The sequence below is a fragment of the Pristis pectinata genome, chromosome 11, assembly GCF_009764475.1.
Source record: "Pristis pectinata isolate sPriPec2 chromosome 11, sPriPec2.1.pri, whole genome shotgun sequence".
Taxonomy (NCBI): Eukaryota; Metazoa; Chordata; class Chondrichthyes; order Rhinopristiformes; family Pristidae; genus Pristis; species Pristis pectinata.
In genome coordinates, this window is record NC_067415.1 from 73,925,818 (window position 1) to 73,949,205 (window position 23,388).

A 23,388-nucleotide genomic window follows, 5' to 3' on the forward strand; every position below is an offset into this window, starting at 1 on the left:
TGGGAGACCACAGTCAGTGTGAATTGGTAATAACATCTCCTTCTCATTGACAATCAACACAAACGCACCTCAAGAATGCGTGCTTAGCCCACTGCTCTACTCTCTCTACACTCATGACTGTGTGGCTAGGCACAGCTCAAATTCCATCTATAAATTCGTGATGACACCAGTATTGTTGGTAGAATCTCAGATGGCGATGAGGAGGTGTACAGGAGTGAGATAGTTAGGCTGGATAAATGATATCACAAAAACAACCTTGCGCTTAATGTCAGCAAGACCAAGGAATTGATTGTGGACTTCAGGAAGGGGAGGTAGGGAGAACACACACCAGTCCTCATCGAGGGGTCAGTGGTGGAAAGGGTGAGCAGCTTCAAGTTCCTGAGTGTCAATATCTCAGAGGATCAATCCTGGGCCCAACACATTGATGCAATCATGAAGAGGGCATGCCAGTGGACTTACTTCATTAGGAGTTTGAGGAGATTTGGTATGTCACCAAAGACTTACAAATTTCTACAGATGTATGATGGAGAGGATTCTGACTGGTTGCATCACTGCCTGGTATGGAGGCTCCAATGTGCATGATTGAAAGAGGCTGCAGAGGGTTGTAGACTCAGCCAGCTCCATCACAGATACAACCCTCCCCGCCATCGAGGACATCTTCAAGAGACGGTGCCTCGAGAAGGCGGCATTCATCACTAAGGACCCTCACCATCCGCGACATGCCCTCTTCTCATTATTATCATCAAGGAGGAGGTTCGGAAGCCTGAAGACCCACACTCAACAATTCAGGAGGAGCTTTTTCCCCTCCACCATCAGATTTCTGAATGGTCCATGAACCCGTGAACACTACCTCTTTATCCCATTTTTTCCACATTATTTATTTATTTTTGTAATTTATGGTAATGTCCTGCTGCTGAAAAACAACAAACTTCATGTCATCTAAGTCAGTGATAATAAATCTGATTCTGATTCTGATTCCATAGATATGACGCGATGTTAGAGAGAACTTTATTCATTTTGGAAATGCACAGGGATAGAATTTCTGGCAGCTTTTCCCAGCTTTCATTATAGCCTTTGCAGTAGATTGGAAAGAAAATTGTGAAATTAATTTGTGGATTTAGAACATAGAACATAGAACAGTACAGCACAGTACTGGCCCTTCGTCCCACAAGGTTGTGTCAAACTATATGAATGCCTCCTCCATGATCAATCTAACCCTTCCCTCTTGCGCAGCCCATAACCCTCCATTTTTCTTACTTCTATGTGCCTGTCTAAGAGCCTTTTAAAGGTCCCTATTGTAGCAACCTCTACAACCACCAGGCATCCACCACTCTCTGAGTAAAGAACCTACCTCTGACATCTCGCCTGAACAGTCCTCCTCTGACATTAAACAGATGTCCTCTGGTATTGGTTATTGATGCCCTGGGGAATGGTGCTGGCTGTCCACTCTATCTATGCTCCTCATAATCTTATGCACTCTGTCAAGTCTCCTTTCATCCTGTGTCGCCCCAAAGAGAAAAGCCCCAGCTCGCTCTATTTCAGGTAAACGTTTTGGCAATAGGAATAATCCTGGTGGATGTTAATATTGAAACTGCATTATTGATTTCATGGCTACCACCACTGCCTTCAGTTATAACCACTCTTATACTCAATATCAGAATCAATTTATTTCAATATTTTCTTTAATTACATTTGCCTTTCCTTCATCTTTCGAAAAGCTTGGATAGAGTGAACATGGAGAGGATGTGTCCATCAGCAGAGAGTCTTGGATCCGAGGGCACAGCCTCAGTATAAAGGGACTGAGATGAGGAGGAATTTCTTCAGCCAGAGGGTGGTGAATCTGTGGAATTCTCTGCCACAGAGAGCTATGGAGGCCAAGTTACTGGGTGTAATTATGGCAGAGATTGACAGGTTCTTGACTGGTAAGGGGATTAAGGGTTACAGGGAGAATGCGGGAGAATGGGATTGAGAAAAAAAAATCAGCCAATGTTGAATGGCAGAGTTGACTTGATGAGCCAAATGGCCTAATTCTGTTCCTATATCTTATATCTTATGATCTTTATGTTAACTTGTTTTACCTTATCCATATGGCTATAATCAGATAGAAACTTCATTAGTGAAAATCCATAGGTTATTAGACATCAAGTGGATTTAAAATTAAGAAGCACATGGACTTCTCCTCTTCCTGATATGCATGTCTTCACTTGAAGATTTCGATTTCTCATCTCATTAGCCTGTGGGATGAGAGACAGCAGGTAATAATGAAGATACTTTAGCCTTAGCTCTGGCATCCAAGTGAGAGATGAAAGCCTAATCTCTGTTGCTCAACTAGTCATAGAACCCTGATCCAGCTCAGCAATTTTTTTCCCAATGCTGATCGATTTCATGGAAGCAAGGATAATTGATTAATTTTTAGTCGAATATTGTATTATAATTCGACATCAAAATGTAATTTAGAATAAAGCTTATTTATTTTTTGGTGCATCCTTTATAAGTAAAGGAGAATAAATCAGCAACCACATGTATCCATTTGAGCGCTTGTAATGTAACTCAGAGTAGGGTATAAAATAGTAGCTCTTATCTGTTTGTTCGAATATCTCTTGCATATGGCATTGTCGAAATATATACCGAACCAAAAATGCCTTGGTTCAAAGTCAAAGTCAATGTCAAGTTTATTTTCATGTGCACAAATGCATGTATGCACAGGTGCAATGAAAAACTTACTTGCAGCTCCATCACAGGTACATAGCATCACATAAGCAGCATTCACAAGAAAAATATAGATTAAACATAAATTATACACAATTATGATTGTGCACGAAATTGCTTTCCTTTGACTCAAAGCATATATATTCTGAACATCAGTAACACCCCTTTTCAAAATATTGTTGTGAAGCTGTGCATCTGTACTTTTGCTACTTAGCAATGGTAAGTTAGTCTTACTATATAGAAACGTCACCTGTGGTTTAGTTGGCAACAGTCTCATTGATGTGCAACTAAAACTATTTGCCCTCTGGTACAGGTGTGAAAGACCCTAGGCCGCTAATTTCAAATAAAACAGAGATGGTTTTCCTTATTGTCCTGGCTAATAGTTATCCTGCAACCAAAACCACTAAAAGCAAATAATTTGTTCATGATCTCATTTCTACTTGTCAGAGCTTTTTCTGCATAACTTAAGTGCTGTATTTTCTGTGTTACAAAAGAGACTGTAAAATAATTTAAATGCTGGAAAAATGCTTTGTGAGCCCTGCAGCTTTGAAATTTGCAACATAAAAGCAAGCCTTTCTTGTTACTACCAGAAAGCTGAAGAAATAGTTTTGGAAATTATTAAATGACATTTGCAAGTATATTGAATGATGCACAGTTTTGGGATTCTGATAACTTGAACCAATCAATCTTCAGTTTGATATCAAGATTATTCATTTCAGAATTTAATTTCCTCTCTGCTGCACTTTAAGTATGTTAAATCCAAATTAATTGCAATATCTTTGGCCTCCATTTTATTTTATGGGCTTCATTTGAGCTCTTGTGAATCAGTAGTAACAGAATGAAGCAGCTGTTCCAGTTGGATCTGCTAGAAAATTGTTTTACACTTATTAAGGTGCATAATCGAACGTAACAGTTACAAGTAGCATGCAGTAAATAAACACAATCTTTGAACTGAACACATTTGTGGCATCAACCATGTAAAACGGTCTAACAATCTATACAATAAGTGTTACTCTCCACACAAATTGTATTTAAAATGATAATAAGAAACTCAGTTGCACCATTTTAAGCCAAAGAAAATGTGGTCAATTCTTTCAAAAGTCATGCATTATTAAAACAATTTAAATATAGATGAACCAAACTTCGAAGTCACATCAAAATGCAAAGCAATGCAGATGCTGTAAATCTAAAACAAAAACAAATTAAAAGTACCGGACATACTCCATAGGTCAGGCAGTATCTGTGGAGAGGGAAACAGAGTTAACTTTTCAGGTTGAAGACCTGCTATCAGAACAGTAACAGACAGAATGCTCCTCACCCAAGCTGATAATACTTACATATAGCTGTAAAACATATTGAAGCTAGCCATTATCAGTATGCCTCTTCACATTTTAAATGTCTCTGATGAATTGAATCATTTAGAACCAGTTGAAATACATATACATTGACATAAAAACAGACTTTTTTTATTCATTGCAAGGGAAGAATCCATTGTCACGCCTGGTCCAAATGAACTTCCGATCAATAGTAACCCTCACGGTATTAATGGTATGGGACTCAGCAATGGTAACACCAGTGAATGTCAAGGCTAGATGGTTGGACTCTCTCATGTTGGAAATGGTCTTAGTTTTGCAGTTTTCTGGCATGAACATTATTTTCCACATTATTCAGCCCATGCCATAATTTGCCTAAGTCTTGCAGTACACAAGCAAGAGCCTGTTTATTTTCTGAAGAGTTGAAAATGAAATAGGACATTGAGTAACAATTAACAAACATCCCAACTTCTGACCAAAAAAATGGAAAGAAGATCATAGATGAATCAGGTGAAGATAGCTGAGCTTAGAACATGGCCCTGAGGAACTCCTGTAATAATGTTCTGCGGCTGGATAATCAACTTGCATCAATCACAACCATCTTCCTTCATAGCTCCACAAATTGGGTTGTTTTCACCTTGTGTCTGTTACAAAGGCCCATCTCTGATTATATTTGAGAAGATGGTGATGGACCACCTTCTTAAATCACTGCAGTCCTTTTTGAGAAGGTATTCCCACAATGGTGTTGGGCAGAGAGTTCCAGGGTTAAGAATGAATGACACTGAAAGAACAGCAATATATTTCCAAGTCAGGACAGTGTGCAGCTTTGAGATGGACTTGTAGATGGTGAAGTTTCATTATGCCTGATGACGCTAGACGTCACAGGTTTGGGAGGTGCTGTCAGATTGGGATAAGTGAGTAACGGCAGTTTATTTTGTGGATGTTACACACTGTGGTCACGGTGGTCAGTGGTGGACAGAATGAATGAATGAAGTTTGCTCATCCTCTCCACATGCCACATTTGGTCAAATGTTGCCTTGATTTCAATGGCAGTCACTCTCAACTCACTTCTGAATTCAGCTTTTACGTCCTTGTTTGTATGATGTGATCTGGAGCATAGTGCACTTACTGGGCATCAATAAGCAGGTTATGGTGATTGTGCACCTTGATAGCATTGTCATTGATACCTTATATCACTTTGCTACTGATTTAGAGTTGACTGATTAAGCAGCAAGTGGCCAAATTGAACTTGTCCAGCTTTTTGTGAAGAGGACATAACTGGGCAATTTTCCATCTGGGCATGTAAATGTCAGTGCTGTATCTGTACTGAAGGAGCTTGGCTGGGAGCATGTCTACATCTGGGGCGAAGGTTTTCAGTGCCACAACCAGGATATTGTCCAGTTTCACACCTCATGCTGTATCTCATGCTCTCAGCAGTTTCTTAATATCATGTGGAGAGAATTCAGTTGGCTGAAGTCTGTCTTCTGTGCTGGGATCTCAGGACCAAGCTGAGATGAATCAGCCAATTGGCACTTCTGGCTGAACATGGTTGTGAATGATTCAGCCTTGGCTTTAGCACTCACACACTGAGGTCTCACCATTATTGAGGATACAATTGCCTTTGGAGCTTCTTCCTTTCATGAACAGTTGAATTGTGCACAACCATTCACAGCAAGATGTGGCAGAACTGCAGAGCTTTGGATCTATTGATTGTGAGATCACTGAGCCCTGTCTGCTGCATTCATTTGGTGTGCAGCACACATCTAGTCCTGTGTTAGAAATTTGCCATCCTTTTTAATATACGGTGCTGCTTCTGACTTATATTTCTGCATTCCTTATAAGCCAGGGTTCCTCCCCTGTTCAGATGAAAGATCTCGACCCGAAACATCAACTATGTGTTTCCCTAAATAGATGCTGCCAGATCAGCTGAGTTCCTCCAGCATAATGTGTGTGTTGTTCCTTCGCTGATTCGATAACTGTGGTAAAGCGAGAAACATGCTAGGCCAGGAGATCACTAATTGTGGTGGTGTATGTTTCTGTTGCTCCAGTGCAGAACCTTTTGGGTGCCTAGTTTTGAACTAATAGATTTAATTTCATTTAGCACACAGGTAAGAGCTCATAGCAAAATGGTGAATATCCTTGAACGGAAGAAAGCATTCGGTCGCTACTTGATCGGTGTGATAGTCGCTTCTATCAATGCTGTTTTGCACAAATACTTCTGCCATAGAATTAAGTCAAGTGAGGTTATAACTTGCGTTGATTCACTCACTCACCACCTCCGGCAGCTCCAGTCTGGAAGTTATGTCCTTCAGGACCCAGTCAGCTTGGTCTGTGGTAGTGCTGCCATGTTACTCTTGGTGATGGACCAAGGAGTTCCCCCACCCAGAGTATGTTCTGTGCCCCTGCTACTATCAGTCCAGTTCCACACGGAAAAGCACAAATTCGTTAGCTGAGGAAAGATGGTTGATGGTAGTCGAGAGGATTATTGACCTGATGTTATGAGACTTCTTGGGATCTAAGTCAATGTCGGGTATTCACAGGATTATTCCCTCCTCCGCTGTGCCGTCAGCTTTGGTGGTCTATCCTGCTGGTGGAACAAGAATGATGATGGAGGTGGTTGTCATTATGGTATGATTCTGAGGGTGTGTGTCAGACTGTCACCTGACAAGTCTGCCGGATAACATGAATGGGTCTCTCATTTTAAACATGTTCATGAGGAGGATTTTGCAAGGTTGACTGGATGGAAGGAATTTCATTATGTCCAATTTTGAAATCCAGATCTGACCAACTTAATCTTTTTTTCTACATTTCAACATTGTGGTTATGATACAATGAGTGGCTTGCTGGGCCTTTTAAGAGGCGGTTAAGAGTCTGGAGTCACATAAAGGCCAGATTGGTGGAAAACAGGAGAACCCCGCCTTGAAGGGCAAAGGTGAACCAAATGAGTCATTTTGCGGTTAAGATGTTTAAAGTTCCAGATTACTCAGCTGAATTTAAATTCCACAGCTGCCATGGTAGTATTTGAATTTATATGTCTAGATTTAGTCCAGGCCTCTGAGTTACTGATCTGGTAACTTAACCACTGCAACACATTATAAAGTAAAATGAAAAAATAAGGAATCTTACCTGTGCTTATTTCTACATTTAAAATTTACTAGATTTTTCAATTGAATGTTGCTGCCCTACATACCCTGTCCATGGTTGGTGTGAAGCTTTGGAGTTGAAAGTGAAGTGTGCCTTGATGTTGAGCCCAACTGCAGAGCATCTGAGTTCCATCCTGTTCCTGACTTCCATGCTGCAATGAGCAGGCACAGAATTCAGAGGTGAGCTGCCCCATGTACTGCAGTTGGTGGAACCACTGGCCAGCAAACGGCACAATCCAGCCACCATTATTTTCCCTCTCTGCAACACACTTGCTGTATCTGAGAATCACAGCGGGTCACAACGCTTTTGATGGATAACATGTGCTCCTTCTCCAGGACCACCCAGGTATGATTCAGCACTGGAGGAGATGCAGGCTACTTGAAAAAATACCTCCTCTGGACACAACTCTCTACAGATTTTGTTTGACCTGCTGAGCGGTTATATACTTTGAAATTATAAATGAAAGGAATAAAGGGCATCTAATAAGTGTGTAGTGGGTTCAGATGGCATGACCTCAATCATCATCAAAGTCTTTGTTGCTTCTTGCACCTGGTGTATGTAGAAAGAAGTAAAGAAGTAAAAAGTCTGACATTTAGAAAAGAGTCAATTTAGGAGGCCAGGGTGGAGACGCAAGAGACTGCAGACTGGAATCTGGAGCAAAAAATAACTGCTGGAAAAACTCAATGGGTCAATCAGCATCTGTGGACACAAAGGGATAGTCAAAGAGACAAAGATGCCTGTTAATCATCTTTCACTGCTATCAAAGTATAATTAACCTTTCTGGTAATATTTAGGTCTGAACGAATTATGTGTGCATTTTATATTATTATATGTAATGTACATGGAACATAGAACAGTACAGCACAGGAACAGGCACTTTGGCCCATTATGTCTATGCCGAACATGATGACAAATTAAACTAAATCTTTTTTGCCTGCATGTGATCCATATTCCACTATTCCCTGCATATTCATGTGCCTATCTAAAAGCCTCTTAAACACCACTATCATATTTACTTTTATCACCACCCCTGGCAGCCCATTCCAAGCACCTACCATTCTCCATGTAAAAAGTTTGCCCCGCCTATCTTCTTTAAACTTTCCACCTCTCACATTCAATGCATGTCCTTTTGTATTTGACGTTTCTATCCTGGGGAAAAAAGATTCTGACTGTCTTTCCTCTCTGTGCCTCATAATTTTATGAACTTCTGTCAGGTCTCCCCTCAGCCTCCAATGCTCCAAAGAAAATGACACAAGTTTGTCCAGCCTCTCCTTGTAGCTGATACTCTCTGATCCAGGCAACATCCCAGTGAACTTTTTCTGCACTCTCTTCAAAGCCTCTACATCCTTCCTGTTATGGGGCAACCAGAATTGCATTCAATCTGAAATTGTACTGTGAAATTAATCAATTGCATGAAACTATATGGTAATCTTTACCCAGAAATGCGTTGCAGCTGCAGTCTCGCAGACTGGTAACCAGGATATTTGGTTCTGAGAAAACTTGGTTCTTAACTCACTGTAATATGTCCAGTTCCAACATCAGTGATTAGCCAGGTGTATCACATGACAAACACTGTTGAACTCCATAGATATTTCAGAGGCTTCTCCTGAATTATTGTGATGGTCTTGCTGCACCCAAACTGCAGATGACCATTTTCACCTTTACTTAGCTCAAGAAGGCAGTCCGATTTCCAAAGACGTGCTGCATGGAGAACATAATGATAATCTAGACAAAACCATAAAATAATGTGCCCAAATATACAAAGCACTTATTCAAGGAGTCCATATTTATCACCCTGGTTGTGTGACCATATCTTCATTCATCTGGTGTCCTTGTCTACTACTGTGGCCAGGTCTGAAGAGACCAAATGTTTCCATGTGAGAGTTTCCCTTTGGAATAGCCAAAACACCGAGGATTGCTTGAATATGATGCAATTGTGGCTGCTGTCAGAAAAATGGGTATTGCTCTGCTCGGTTCTGAATTAAACATCAGTGGAGTCAAAATATTCCCCATATGTATGCATCTTGTGTATTCTATTATCAGCCATCCATAAGGCTCTGCACTTTGGCAAACCTTGCAATGCAGAAAAATTGTGCTAACACATTGACAAATAATGCAACCGTGACTTGCATAGTGTATCGGTCTACTGCTATTCAATATATGCTGCCAGTGTTAACTGAAGTAACTGCAAATGAACTGATCAAGTATTTAGTGGTTGTCTAGTCTCCTTGGTCTTCATGGATACTTTACAACATGTTAAAAAGCTTAAACATGCAGCTTCATTTGAATACCAGGATCATATAACCTCCTATTATAATACAAAAAACATCCTTTAGACTTAGTGTGTAACTAGCAAAATATTAACCACATAACTTGGCCAAGCATCTAACAATATGGATCTCTTTAGACTTCCATGCTGATTCAACAGGTTACATTCAGTGAAATTCTCTACCAGTGTACCCGGACCACAAATGTTTCTTGTAGACTCAATTCCTTTCAAATGAGTTTGAGATTTATCTCAACAATAATATCAGCACAATAGTCACGTACAGAAAATCTCCATTAATGTACATTTATGGCCAGCAAGAATTTCAGCTCAGTAATGTAATTTGCATGCAGAGAGCTCAAACCACTATTTTGAAGTGAAGGGCAAATTGATACTGGCTAATGGAGCATAAAAGTCACATGGTAAGACTTAACTGACGCAAATTAACATTAGGAAGGCATGAGAATGTGAGCTGAATTTTCCACTTTTATTGCAAATTTACAGTGCAAATGCTTTGAGATTATCTTGAACAATATTAGTTTGTGAATCCATTATGTACTTGTATGATATTCTCTGCCTTATTTTAAAATAGGCATTAATGCAAACAAAAGGATTTTATAGGAAAGGGATGAACATTCAGGCATTCTTCTCACATAACTTAATTTCAAGCCATTTGTCTTCTCAACAATGAACAGAATCTGTTTCCCCTCCCTCTGGTATCGAACAAGTTTTATCTTATCAAATTGCATTAGCATGCAGCCGCTTTGGACAGAATATTGGAAAAGAGTTGGAAGTGACGTCTGTCAGAGTCCCATATGTCAACTTTATAAATTGGATTGGGCTGCAAGCAGACAGCCTCATAGTTTAATTTCACCCACCCTAGTAACTTATCTACTCCAGTTCTCATCACTTCCAGTGTGAGCCCAAGATTTTGCAGACAGACGAGATTTAACAGCCCTCGTGAATTTAGGCAATTTGAGAGCACCATGAGGTGACTCTGACGTGATTTTCACCAGATGGTGACGAGAGAAACAAGGAGGCTTTCTTGCTGGGCAGTGGTTAGCACTGGAGCTGTTCTGATCTATGGGCTGTTCCCAGGGACGCACACTGAGACAGACATCAAGTACTGCTGGAAGGTCATCAGCTCAGTGAAAGACACTCTTTGGTCTGCCCGAAACTTGTCAGTCTTCCAGCACAGCGAGTTGTCTGCAAGGGAACGCTGCTGACTGACACATTCCAGGCTGCAGGAGTACGTGCTAATGGATGCACTGAAGCTTGGAGCAGCCAGCGCAAAGACTCTGTCTAGAGTCCTTCTGCTACCGCACATGGAGGGGCTGGGTCAGGTAGGGAAGCCCTTCAAACATTGAAAGGTTGTATCATGCCAGGGAGCTACATGAATGGCAATTGTGCTGTGGTTTAAAGAGTAATGTTAATACTACTGAATTCATTGACCAAATGACACGAAGGATGTAAACGTTCTGCACTGTGTTTCTTCCCTTGTCTATATTTTTATCATGAATAAAGTTTATTTTTGAAGTAAAAGAGTCAAAAACTTCTGTTTCTGGGACTTGTTAGCAGCTGGTTTTCTTCACTTCCTGGAAGAAAGTGGGTCAGTAATATTTAAACGAAGCTGTTGGTTAAATTCATGATAGCCTCCTGGTGACAATTGATCTAAGTTACAACAGACCACACTGTTATTCTCTGATCAATGTGGTTACATGTTAAGTAATTTCAAATTGTTATTGGCATTATTATTGTTAATGAGCTGTTGGACAGGGGTTCAAAATGGGAGTGGGGAGGATCAGCTGATTGTTGGGAGGGGGAACATTCTATTGCACCTTGGCTGTTGGGTTGGCAGGACATAATGGCACTTTGCTTTCCATAGTAGGGAAGGGTTGGGTGGACAGGGAACTTGGGGGAAGGTGTTGGGAGAATGGAACATTGTTTAGCAATCAGGGGGTGTAGACAGTGGATGGGACCAGCAGCAAGTTAGGAAAGAAAAGTCAAAAATAAAACTGCAGATGCTGGAAATCTGAAATGAAAACCAAAAATGTTTGAAACACTTACAAGACAAGACAAGATATCTTTATTAGTCACACGTACATTGAAACACACAGTGAAATGCATCTTTTGTGTAGAGTGTCTGGGGGCAGCCCCCAAGTGCCGTTATGCTTCCCGCATTAACATAGCATGCCCACAACTTCCTAACCCCTATGTCTTTGGAATGTGGGAGGAAACCGGAGCACCCAGAGGAAACCCACGCAGACACGGGGAGAACGTACTAATTCCTTAAAGATGGTGGCCAGAATTGAACCGGGGTCTTTGGCACCGTAATAGCGTTACACTAACCGCTACACTACCATGCCTGCCCTTAGGAATAGCAAAGGGAAAAAATAATTGGTGGAAGTTGTCTATAGGCCACCAAATAATAACATAACAGTGGCACAGGCAATAAACCAAGAAATAGACGTAGCAGGTCAGACAGCATCTGTGGAAAGAGAAACAGAGTTAATGCTTCCTTTGTCAGAACTGGAAAAGAAAGATGAATAAGTAACTTTATGTTGCGGAAAAACTAGTGGGAGGGATGGATAAGACAAAGGGAATATCTGTAATATGGTGAGGCCAGGTCCAAGAGAGTGAATAAAGCTGTTAGTAGGTGATTAGACTTTGTGTTATGTGTTGCTAATAGAAGGGTTGTGGGACATGCACAGCAGACCTGTCTGCGCTAATGGAGAGCGAAAAACTGAACCGAACTCAAAGCTAGACAACTTACATCAGAAATGACCAGCTCTGAGACAGACAGGATGAGTGAGGTAAATGTGGAATGGGACTGGGATCATGGGGTTGGGGGGAATTGCAGTAATGAAAATGGAATGGATCTGACTATAAATAGCAGACGTCTGTAGATCACAGTGTATTTGGGCATTCTGTCAGTGGGCTGGGCACCCCAAAGTTGAAGGTAAATGGTTAACTTATTTTGCAAACCCACCAGTTTGGAGCTGTGCTGGTGAGACATGGTTATCTTGGATGACCCAACAAGTTGGCTGACGACCGGAAGGACCCATTAGATTTTTTGCGTGACAGGAAATCACTCAGAAATGGTCATTAATTTGTTTTACTCCAGCAAAGCAAAGGGCAGGCACGGTAGTGTAGCGGTTAGCGTAATGATTACAGCACCAGCAACCTGGGTTCAGTCCCGGCTGCTGTCTGTAAGGAGTTTGTACGTTCTCCCTGTGTCTGTGTGGGTTTCCTCCGGGTGCTCTGGTTTCCTTCCCCATTCCAAAAGACATACAGGTTAGGAAGTTGTGGGCATGCTATGTTGGCGCCGGAAGCATGGCAACACTTGCGGGCTGCCCCCAGAACACTCTACACAAAAGATGTATTTCACTGTGTGTTTCGATGTACATGTGACTAATAAAGATATCTTATCTTAAAAGAAACTGATTTTCAGTGTCATAATGCTGAAATAATATCTATACAATTGTTTTTCCAGACGAATATAAATTCAAGAAGTACTATCTTACCTTTTAGCAAAGAACATTGCCACATTCTGGATTCAGCAATGAATTAAACTATTTCAGGGATTGATTCTGTTATTCTTATTTAATTCTGGACTGACCTCTTGCTTCTTTTCCTGTCCCATTATCACCTACCTTTGCCCTGGATCATAATCTCTTTTAATCTCATCTGTATTCCATTTTTTCACAGAGCTCCTCTCCAACCCCTCACCCCTGGCCCCACCTTGTACCCTAAAAACTCATCGACTTGAAACATTAACTCTGTTACTTGTACTACAGATTCTGACCTGGTTATTATTTTAATAATTTTCTGTCACTTTTTTTAAGATATCTAATATTTTCCTGTATTATTATTAGAACATCAGTTCCATTATATTCACAGCTTTAACTGTGAAATTTACTATCGTAAATTTTAGACTTCCTGTCTTCATGTAAAATTTGTGTAGTGAATCAGCTGGCTGCAACAAAATCAATCTGATTTTTGAATTCGATTGGAAATTAATCTCACATCTTCAGAGATAAATCTTAGTGGAAGATGGCTTGTAAATAACTCGGCCTGAGGATTTGCACTGGAGGATGTCTGTGTATCAGCCCAATGACGATTTCATTGTTGGCTCATCGGTGCAAACTTTAATAGTGTCAAAGATTTAATGTATTGGACACTACTTCAGAGCATCTACTATATTTCTTTTGTATGTTGTGCGATTGCACAGCATTGAGAGAAAAGTATCAGGTAAGTCTGGAACTGGACCCAGGTTACAGGAGGAAAAGGGTCAACAGTTTCAGGTCATAGAGTCATAGAGTCACAGCAGTATACAGCATGGAAACAGGCCCTTTGGCCCAACTTGTCCATGCCGACCAAGGTGCCCATCTAAACTAGCCCCATTTGCCTGCATTTGATCCATATCCCTCTAAACTTCTTCTGTCCATGTAACTGTCCAAATGTCTTTTAAATGTTATTGTACCCACCTCAACCAATTTCTCATGCAGCGTGTTCCATATATGCACTACCCTCTGTGTGAAAAAGTTTCCCCTCAGGTTCCTATTAAATCTTTCCCCTCTCACCTTAAACCTATGCCTTCTAGTTCTTGATTGCCCAACCCTGGGAAAAAGCCTGTCTGCCTTCACCCTATCTATTCCCTTCATAATTTTTTACACCTCTAGAAGATCACCCCTCAGTCTCCCATGCTCCAAGAAATAAAGTCCAAGCCTGTCTGACCTCCCCCTGCAACCCAGTTCCTCAAGCCCTGACAACATCCTTGTAAATTTTTTCTGTACTTTTTACAGGTCAGGAAACAAATGCAGGGACTTGCAGGTTTTAGTCCAGGATGTTGGCTGGGGATTGAATCAGTGAGACAGAGCCATATTTGGAAATAGATCGCAAGAGTTGGGGTGAGGGTTTGGAGTTGGAGCCAGGGGCAATCAGAAAGTTAGTGGGATTGGTGGAAAGAATAGGGGAGTGATCGGTTTGTCAGAGGGAAATCAAATGTTATGAGCCAGGTTGCTATTTGATGAATGTCCCTTTAAGGCACCTGGACAGTAGAGTAGGAGTGTGTGTGTGGTGTTATCTCCAAGACAGAAAGACTATAACAACGTGTTGGCTGTTTTGCACAGAGAGTCGAAGAGAGAGAGAGAGAGAGAGAGAGAGAGAGAGAGAGAGAGAGAGAGAGAGAGACTGACTGCTGGTCTCTGTATCAATGGATGAAGAACAATAGCTGTGTCTGTCACTACAATCCATGTATGGATTTTTGGAGCAATCAAGTGGAGTCCACTTTGTCATTAACCTGTACTGGAAAACAGGTATTTCTGTGGGTGGCCACATATCAAATGCCTTCGGGGTGGCAGATAATTCGGAACAAAGCAGTGGAGATCATCAGAGATTGAGGTGCCGTATGGGTTCCATCGTGGAACATGTGGATTTTGTAATTTCTCTCTACATTCTCTCTACATTTTCTCTTCAGTCAATAGTGGTTTTGTAAAAGCCTTTGCTCACATTTGCTAAACTGAACTTTGAGAACTATTCCTAGACTTGGGGTTTGGGAATTTGCCACACACACACTTTGGGTTTATTAGTTTTGGGGTTAATGTTTAATATCTAACATTTTCACTTTTCTTATTATCACAAGTAGGTATTAATAAAATAGTTTCTAACACATATACATAACTCGGTTTGTTTCTATTGTTGCTGGTATGTAACACAAAGACCAAACTCCAGGACAGCTATCAGTGGATGGTATTGGATTGGAGGATGCAAAGCAATATTGCTTGGTACAACTCTAAAACCTGAAGAATGTGAACTGCTTCTATTACATTGCTACAAATGTTTTAAAGTAAAGGCTTCTGGAGACGTAGCAAGTCAGACAACATCTGTGGAAAAAGAAGCAGAATTAACAATTCAGGTCGATGGCTTGTCAGCAGAATCTTTCATCAGCCTGAAACATTAACTCTGTTCTCTCTCCACAGATGCTGCCCAACCTCTGATTGTTTGCAGCATTCTCTTAGAGCAGAATTCCTGAATCAACAGTTCTTTGTTTTCCTACACAGTACAGAAATGCTGCTTCGTGCAATGTAACTTAGCTTTAAAGTACCTTCTTTGAATGAATGAGAGACAGATACTCAAGAAATAAGTTAAGGAGATTTGTTTTCAAAAGTGGGTAGAAATAGCATTCACCATTCAATAGTTTAAAACAAGTGCGGCTCTGTGTAAGAAGCAATTTAAAAAAAAATTGATTTGCCCAATGAAATTAATTAATTACAATAGGACCACAACACAAGGACCCAAAAGATTCCTAAGCTTGTCCTCATAATACAGGTTTTCTTAGGTCAGATTTCCAGTCCTGGTGTGGGATGTACTCAGGAAACTATTAAAATATTAAATATTGGTTGTCCTAAAATAGACTCACTCCAGAATAACGTGACCTAATTTCCAGGCAGCATTCTAAAGGAGTGTTGCACAGGGAATGCATTCCATGTATGTCTGAAACAGAAATAACATCATAAGTGTGGGCACAATTCAAGTGTGAAACTGTACATATAAATTTCTGGAATGGTGCAAACAACGTGGAAATCATCACTCAGAAAATTCATTACTTTTATTTACGATGTGCTGAAATAAACAGCACCATATACTCAGAAAGTGGTGAATGTGTGGAATGGGCTGCCAGCAACGGCGGTGGAGGCAGATACGATAGGGTCTTTTAAGAGACCTTTGGATAGGTACATGGAGCTGAGAAAAATAGAGGGCTATGGGTAAGCCTAGTAATTTCTAAGGACATGTTCAGCACAGCTTTGTGGGCCGAACGGCCTGAATTGTGCTGTAGGTTTCTATGTTTCTATTATAATGATTATTTTGTGCAATGCAATGATGTAAAATTATAAAAGTTGTGTGTTTTACTTTCTGATTTGCTGTCTGTGTGATTTTGTTTTTCAGTGTGAATACCACACCAGAAAGATTTCTCCACCACCATCAGTAACCTATTTTGAAGTCAGCAATGACCGCTATTCCTTTCCTGCTGATGGGAAAACAATTATAACAATAAAACTGAACATTACTAAGACATAATCTAGCACCTGCCTGCAAACCCATTTCAAAAGCTATGAGAACATTTTAATACTCACGTTGAGCAAACTCTTTCTGGTTAAACTACCATAATAGAAGCTTTCCATGCAAGTAGATAACTCTTATGGGTTACATATGAACCAACTGAATTGCTCAAAATGTTTTGCTAACAGAAAAAAAATCTGTTATTTTTTCAGTAATCTAAAGCTCTGCATTCAAAATGAAGTTTTAATGAAAACAAAATCTGAGGTATTAAACATCTTCCAATAGAATGTATTTCTTGAAGACACAAAAGACTGCAGATGCCAGAACCTGCAACAAAAGACTAAATTTTGGAGGAACTCAACATATCAGACAGCATCTGTGGAGGGAAATGAACAGTCAATGCTTCAGGTCCATTTCTCTCCACAGATGCTGCCTGACACACTAAATTCCTTCAGCATTTTGCTTTATCACATTATATTTCTTTGTGTCTTTTGCAGATTTAATTTCTCAGGCTGTCTTGAAAGCTAAGGGTATAGCTGGAAACCTTTTTCAACAGGAATTTAGAAAGATGTCTTCCGTCATCTGGTCAATATTTGGGTTTATTAAGTTCCTTTTTTGTCAGTAGTCTGAAAATGCATTTTTCAAGATTTATTCAAGGCAGTCGTCATTAGCAATACTAATAATTTCTTTGTTACGAGTGCTCAATAAGATAAGGCCTCTGTACAGCAGGTTTGCATGTACCACAGATGTAATTTCTTTGTTCTTTGAAATGCTAACAATCAAATTTTAATTGAGAATTGCTTTAATTTCCCTTAATTAAATAGTTAAAAAATAAACTATGGAAGGGAACAAAAAATTAAACCTGAAAACTTGTTTAATTTTGTGAGGATATTTCAATTTAATTTTTTTGAGGTGATAAGTAAAGTGCAGCAGTTCAATTTAATTTTAAATCAATTTTAAATGATGAAAACATCAACAAAACATGAACTCTGTTTCTGTCTTCTTACATAATGCCTAACCTCATTAACATTTTCTCTTTTATCTTAGATTTTCAGCTTCTGCAGTATTTTAGCCGAGACTGGATCCACTTCCACAGTTTCTCATGCTCCAATCGCCAGTGTTGGATCACGATGGCTGTCATTTCCAGTTGAGATCATGTCCATCGGGAAATCGGCCTGGACAGTCCCTTGTGCAGTTCACCTGAGCATGGCTGACATTTTCCCTGCGTCAATAGCTCATCACAGGTCACACTCTGTAAGCTTCCTCTCTTGCTGGCTCAATGCCAGCTTTCAGGAGCAACTTACAGCCTTCACTGAGTACCTACAAAAATCTAGGATCACATCATACTAAGATCATCAATGTGACATCTATCAAAGGGTCTCTGAGATCAGTGTCTTGCCCACAGTACCTGCCAACTGAATTTTCCAAAGATAATGGAAACCCCATCACTGGCTGTCCTTTCAAACGGCTGCATTTATACAAATTGCATCATTCCTCAATGCTGCAATCCTTTTGGACCATTCGAGGAAGAGGAATCAACAGAGGCAGACCAATGTGTGGGGTTGGATGTACATGCAGGGAATCATTGACTTCCCATCCTATGCCTCCATGCTTTTACCTCAATTCAGTGATAGCCTTTTAAGCCTTCACACACAAAATAAATCCTCTCTCTCTATCTCCCTCTGCTCTTTCTCTCTAAATTCTTTTGTGTTATAAATAATTTTGTTAGTTGAATTTATTATTCACTCTCCAATAAATTAGAGATTAATAGGAATACATTGTGTCAGATTCCTTGTCTAGCTGCTCTGTGGCTGCCATAGGGAGAGCACCTTTGAGGGCTAGTGACTGCCGATGATTAGTATAGCGACAAAGGAACAGAAATGCCGTGTGGTCTGCCAATTAAAATAAAAGCAAATAAAAAATAGAAGGATTATGGTAACTGTTAGGGATTCAGAAGTTATGCAATTATGTGATATAGCAGGCTTTAATTCAAACAGGAACCAGTCTTCAGTTCTTAATGTAAATTGCAAGAAGTAATCAGTTTAAAAATAAAAGGGCAGCTTCGTGAAGAAGCAGTACTGTCTACAGAGCACTGGATCACAGCAGGAGGCTGGCTGCTCAGGAGGTGTGGTTTGTAACGTGATGTGACCATGAGGCATTCCTGTATGCATCAGCCAAATGTAAGATAGTGGGGCGATGCTATCAAACCAGGCAACATTGGCTAACACACACAAACTGCTGGAGGAAGTCAGCAGGTCAGGCAGCAACTATGAAGGGAAATGAACAGTCGACGTTCTAAGATATTTCACACCATTGTGACTGCGATCAAGGAAGCTTCCAGACCATAATGATATTGTCACTTAGTACATCAAACATGGTCACAGGCATATTTGCTCTGTCTGTTAATAATTGGGATATTTGTGTACCAGAGAGTCAGCCCTCACAACATTAATTTTGGGTGTTTAGGTTCTCTCTCCTCAGAAGCTTTAAGACCATCCATGTGAATTACTTTGTCCCACAATGATGTTTGAACATTCAGAGGGATCTTGCCATTGTAAGTATGTAATTCGATGGAATCATTTGTCAGAATATTGAAGTAAACAGAGTTATTGCGGTTATTGAAATTGCATTGAATCACCTGTTTGTTATCTTGTTCTTAAAAGTATAAAAAGTTGATGTACATTGACTTCGGGGAGACTCTACTGAGGGGGTCTCCAGGACAATGCCTGCTCTTCATGATGAATAAAGACCTTTCATATCAACCAGTGTCTCTCCAGAGATTCAGTTCACAGACACAACAGTAACAAGTCAAAATCAACTAAAATGAGGACTAATCTCACCATGTAGTCAGTCTGTTGTATTTCTAAAACTGCTTGTACTGGTTCTGTGCCTTTGGGAATACACTTAGCTGCAATATTTAAAGTTGCACAGTCATCGTCTCTGACCAAGGATTCAATGCTTAAGCCAGGGTACCCTGAGTACATAGTCTAATGAGATATAAGTGAAAAATTCTCCTGTGCGATGTGTAGTCCTCAATGGAAAGCTAATGGTCCTTTGGAAATGTAGGGACTGGTATTGAATTATCAAATAACTATATCCAGCATGCAGAAGTCCTGACTAGGTATTTAGTAAATGACAACAAACCAGAATTCTTTATTATGCGATAAAATACCTTTACTTGAAATTAAGCAATTGTGCCCTTAATTTAAAAGCTGACAGCAAAATGCACTTCCCTTTCTCTCTACCCCTTCATGTTATAAGCTTAGCCCTGACCATATCGACAATCCAATATTGCATAGGTTACATCACATATATCATACCTTGAACCACCAAGAACAATGAACTAAGGAAAAATATACAGAGCGAATAACTAACACAATAACTAAAAGTACTGGCAGGGAAGCAACAAGATTTTGGCCAACGTGCAGTCTACAGTCTCAAGATTTTGCCTCAAGTAGTTATGCCACTAAATATATCCCAGCAAACTGTAAACCACTTTGTTCAGGAACAAAATAATTGTTCTGAAAGTTTATCCATGAAATACCGCTCTGAGAAACAGGGTGGAATAGTTACCACACTGGATCTTTAGAATAAAAGAAATTCAGTTAGAAAAAGCATAACTGAAAAGCATGGGACTCATATCTCAAAGGGGCAGCATGCAGGATCAGAGGATATGGGGTCAATAGGAATTCAAATGAGGTATTGGGGTAAAATATGCAGTATTGAATAACAAGCATTATCTGTCAAAGTGAATTCAAGGGAAAATGCCAATGAAATCCAACACTACTTATTTTATGCAAGCTCTAAACTTAAAAGTGTCCCTTGGCAGTACTTGCAAGCCAAACTAAGTGCTTGCTGTGCACTAATTTTTGGTGAAATGAGAGATTCTAGAGGATGGACCCATGGAAGTAACTGCAGCACGGCATTCCCAAGAATTTCTAATCACTGAACTGGAAGGCCTTCGGAATCTGTTTTCCCTTTCCTTCTCTCAGATGTAACCTCTTGAACTTGGTTTTGTGGCTGGTGGTGGAAAGCTCGACCCATTGCCACCTCATATTCTGAAACTGCCTGTAAAAGTTGCTGTCCACTAGGGTGCATGACTTTTGTATGACTTAGACTTGGCTTTAGGTACTAATGGGCTGGAATATTCCTCAGAAATGGCAGGAGTTTCACATATGGACACCCCATGAGTATAAGGAAGGTCACAGTCCAACATGAGCTTGCTTACTATTCGTTATAGGAATTTGCCATTCACACTCTGACATTGGGGCCTTCACACCATCCAACTCAACTGCATCTGCTGTAGTTCCCCAGCATCTATGCAAGGGAATCTTCTCACTGAACCTACACCAGCTTAAAATGGGCGAGAAGTCAGGATAGAATTGTCTTCCACCTTTCCTTTTTCCCTTCACAAAGCAGAGACAAACAATGTGCTGGAGGAACTCAGCAGGTTGAATGAATCTCCTTCCCTTCTCCACTCTCAACTCTTGTTCAGGGTCTTGACCCGAAACGTCGACAATTCCTTCCCCCTCCACAGATGCTGCTCAACCACTGAGTTCCTCCAGCAGATTGTTTGTTGCTCCAGGGATGTAGGGGATTTATCATGACAAACTCAGTTGTGGTACTAATGGAGCTGTTTTTCTTTTCATTTCCATTACAGTCATTGAGTTACATTAAAAAAAAGGAAAGAAATTAAAAAAAGCTTACAATTATTTGGTTTTAATTTCCACTAAAAATTGAAGTGAATGTTTCCCCAGCATTTCCAGTGCTCTGATATTGCCTCACTGAAAGCTGTCACATTTTTCCTTCAACAAAACCTTATATTTTTGGCTTTTTATTCCTCCCTTGACCTGACAGGATTTTGGTACTTGATTACTGATTGCTTTCCATTGGCCTTGCTGTGAAAACCTGCAGAAAACAGGCCGACTGCCGGCAAATGGGATTAGCGTGGATAAGCATCAGAGGGGTGGGCAAGGTGGCCATAGGGGTTTGCTCCTGGGCTTTACTATTCTATGGTTCCATAACATCAGATTTTTAATCCTCTCATTGAAATTACCTTCCTGTAAATCTCGTAAAAGTGCATACTTCCTCCTCTACACTGTGAACTCTCACTGGACCCTTCAGGGATAGGACAGACCTGAGTAATTGTATCAAAGTTTGCCCCTTAATGCATTGTTGGGAAATGTTTGGGGAGTATGGCATACTTTTAAAAAAATCAGTCCAAATACAATTCCTTCATGACCACACTTGTGAGCCCTGCTTTGGAAAAATGCAATCAAAACATCTTGAACTCCGTTAATCTAATTCACTGGTTGTTTGTCAGAGGAACACAGTTGAATAATGCTGCCTCAGTTATTTGCATCTGACTTGATACTGACTGCCAGTCAATCTATGAACGTGGGGATAATTTCGTGAATTGATTGTCCCAATAGGATTCACCACCCATGCAAATTTTTCTGATGATTTAATTGAACGCTTGGAAATAATGTGTGGTGTGCACTTAAATTTCGATATACCTTTCATGCTGACAAGATGTACAATATTGGAAAATTATCCTTTTTGTGCTCTGGATAACAACACTATTCCGATAGATAGCAACAAATCATTCAATTCACCTAACTCTGTACATCTGGGGCATTATCAGCTGTGTGCAAGCTGTGGCTCAACAGAATACCTTACCTTTCAAGCCAAATGTAGTCAGTTCAATTCCCACTCAAAAAAACCTTGAGAAAAATAAATCAAGGATGCTAAGGCAGTATGTTATTAAGGGGAGCATTAGGATGTGAGTGTCAGTGGCAAACCCAGCACCATTGCCCTTCTGTAGGTGCCTTCAGTAACAGTTGGCCTTCATGAGCCATATATAATGCACATAATAAGTTGCATCTAAGTGAAGTGTGCAATGGAACGAGAGGTCTGGAGAGTTTCAGGTGAGAGTGCCAGGAGCGAGGCCCTTGCTTATGGGCAGGCTCAGGGGTTGAGATTATATATCTGGATGTTATGGGCTTTCAGGAAGAAATGGTTGTTGAGCAGTGTTGGGAAGGTGGAATCAGGACCAGACTTGATATGTGAGATTAGTAGGGCAGTACCATAGTGAGGATGTTGAGTTGAGAGAGGTGAGTCAAATGGAAATGGTGTCATTGACACAATTGCAATTCACAATTGGACATACTTATATGAGTTTCAGAATGGAGTGTGATTTGACCTGGAAATCATAGCCAACGTTTTACAATCCTGAAATAATGCTTTGCACTGAATAAAATTAGTGTTTTGTATGCAAAATTTCCAGGACTCTTTTCCTTTGTTCCTCATTTTTTTTATCTTAAACAACTGACATTCCTAAGGGATAATGATTAGGAGAAATTCCTCTTGTGCATTGAAGGTGCTTAGCTAACATCCTAAAAGCAACCAGACCCCAGCCTCACGTAGTGCTCCTTTATAAACGTAATAATTCATTAACTGCAGAGAACGATTCCACATTCCTCCCTTTGGCATTTTCTTTTACAAAACTTTAGCTTTACAGTATTAGAATAATGTGATTTAATAGAATTGATTTGCCAGACTAGTGGAAGTCGTTTTATCAGTTTATGTGGGCATTTAACTAATTACTTTGGGAAAAAATACTTTGAAGTACATCAAAGCAGTAAATTCTGCCAAACGTATCCTTTATTTCCAGCCAGCCTTTCAGCTGTACATGCAGATGGTCGCTTGTTAAATGAGAAAAAAAAACGAAAACAGGTCTTCAAAGTTTCATCTACCAAGTATGTCCATCATAATCTAGTTACAGAGATTTAATGAGATGGTTCAATTGGGAATCACCAGCTGCCAGTTGATTGGCCTTCTCTCTCTCTCTGCCAAGTATAGAAAGCAGAGAGGACCTCCTGATCTGAACTCTTG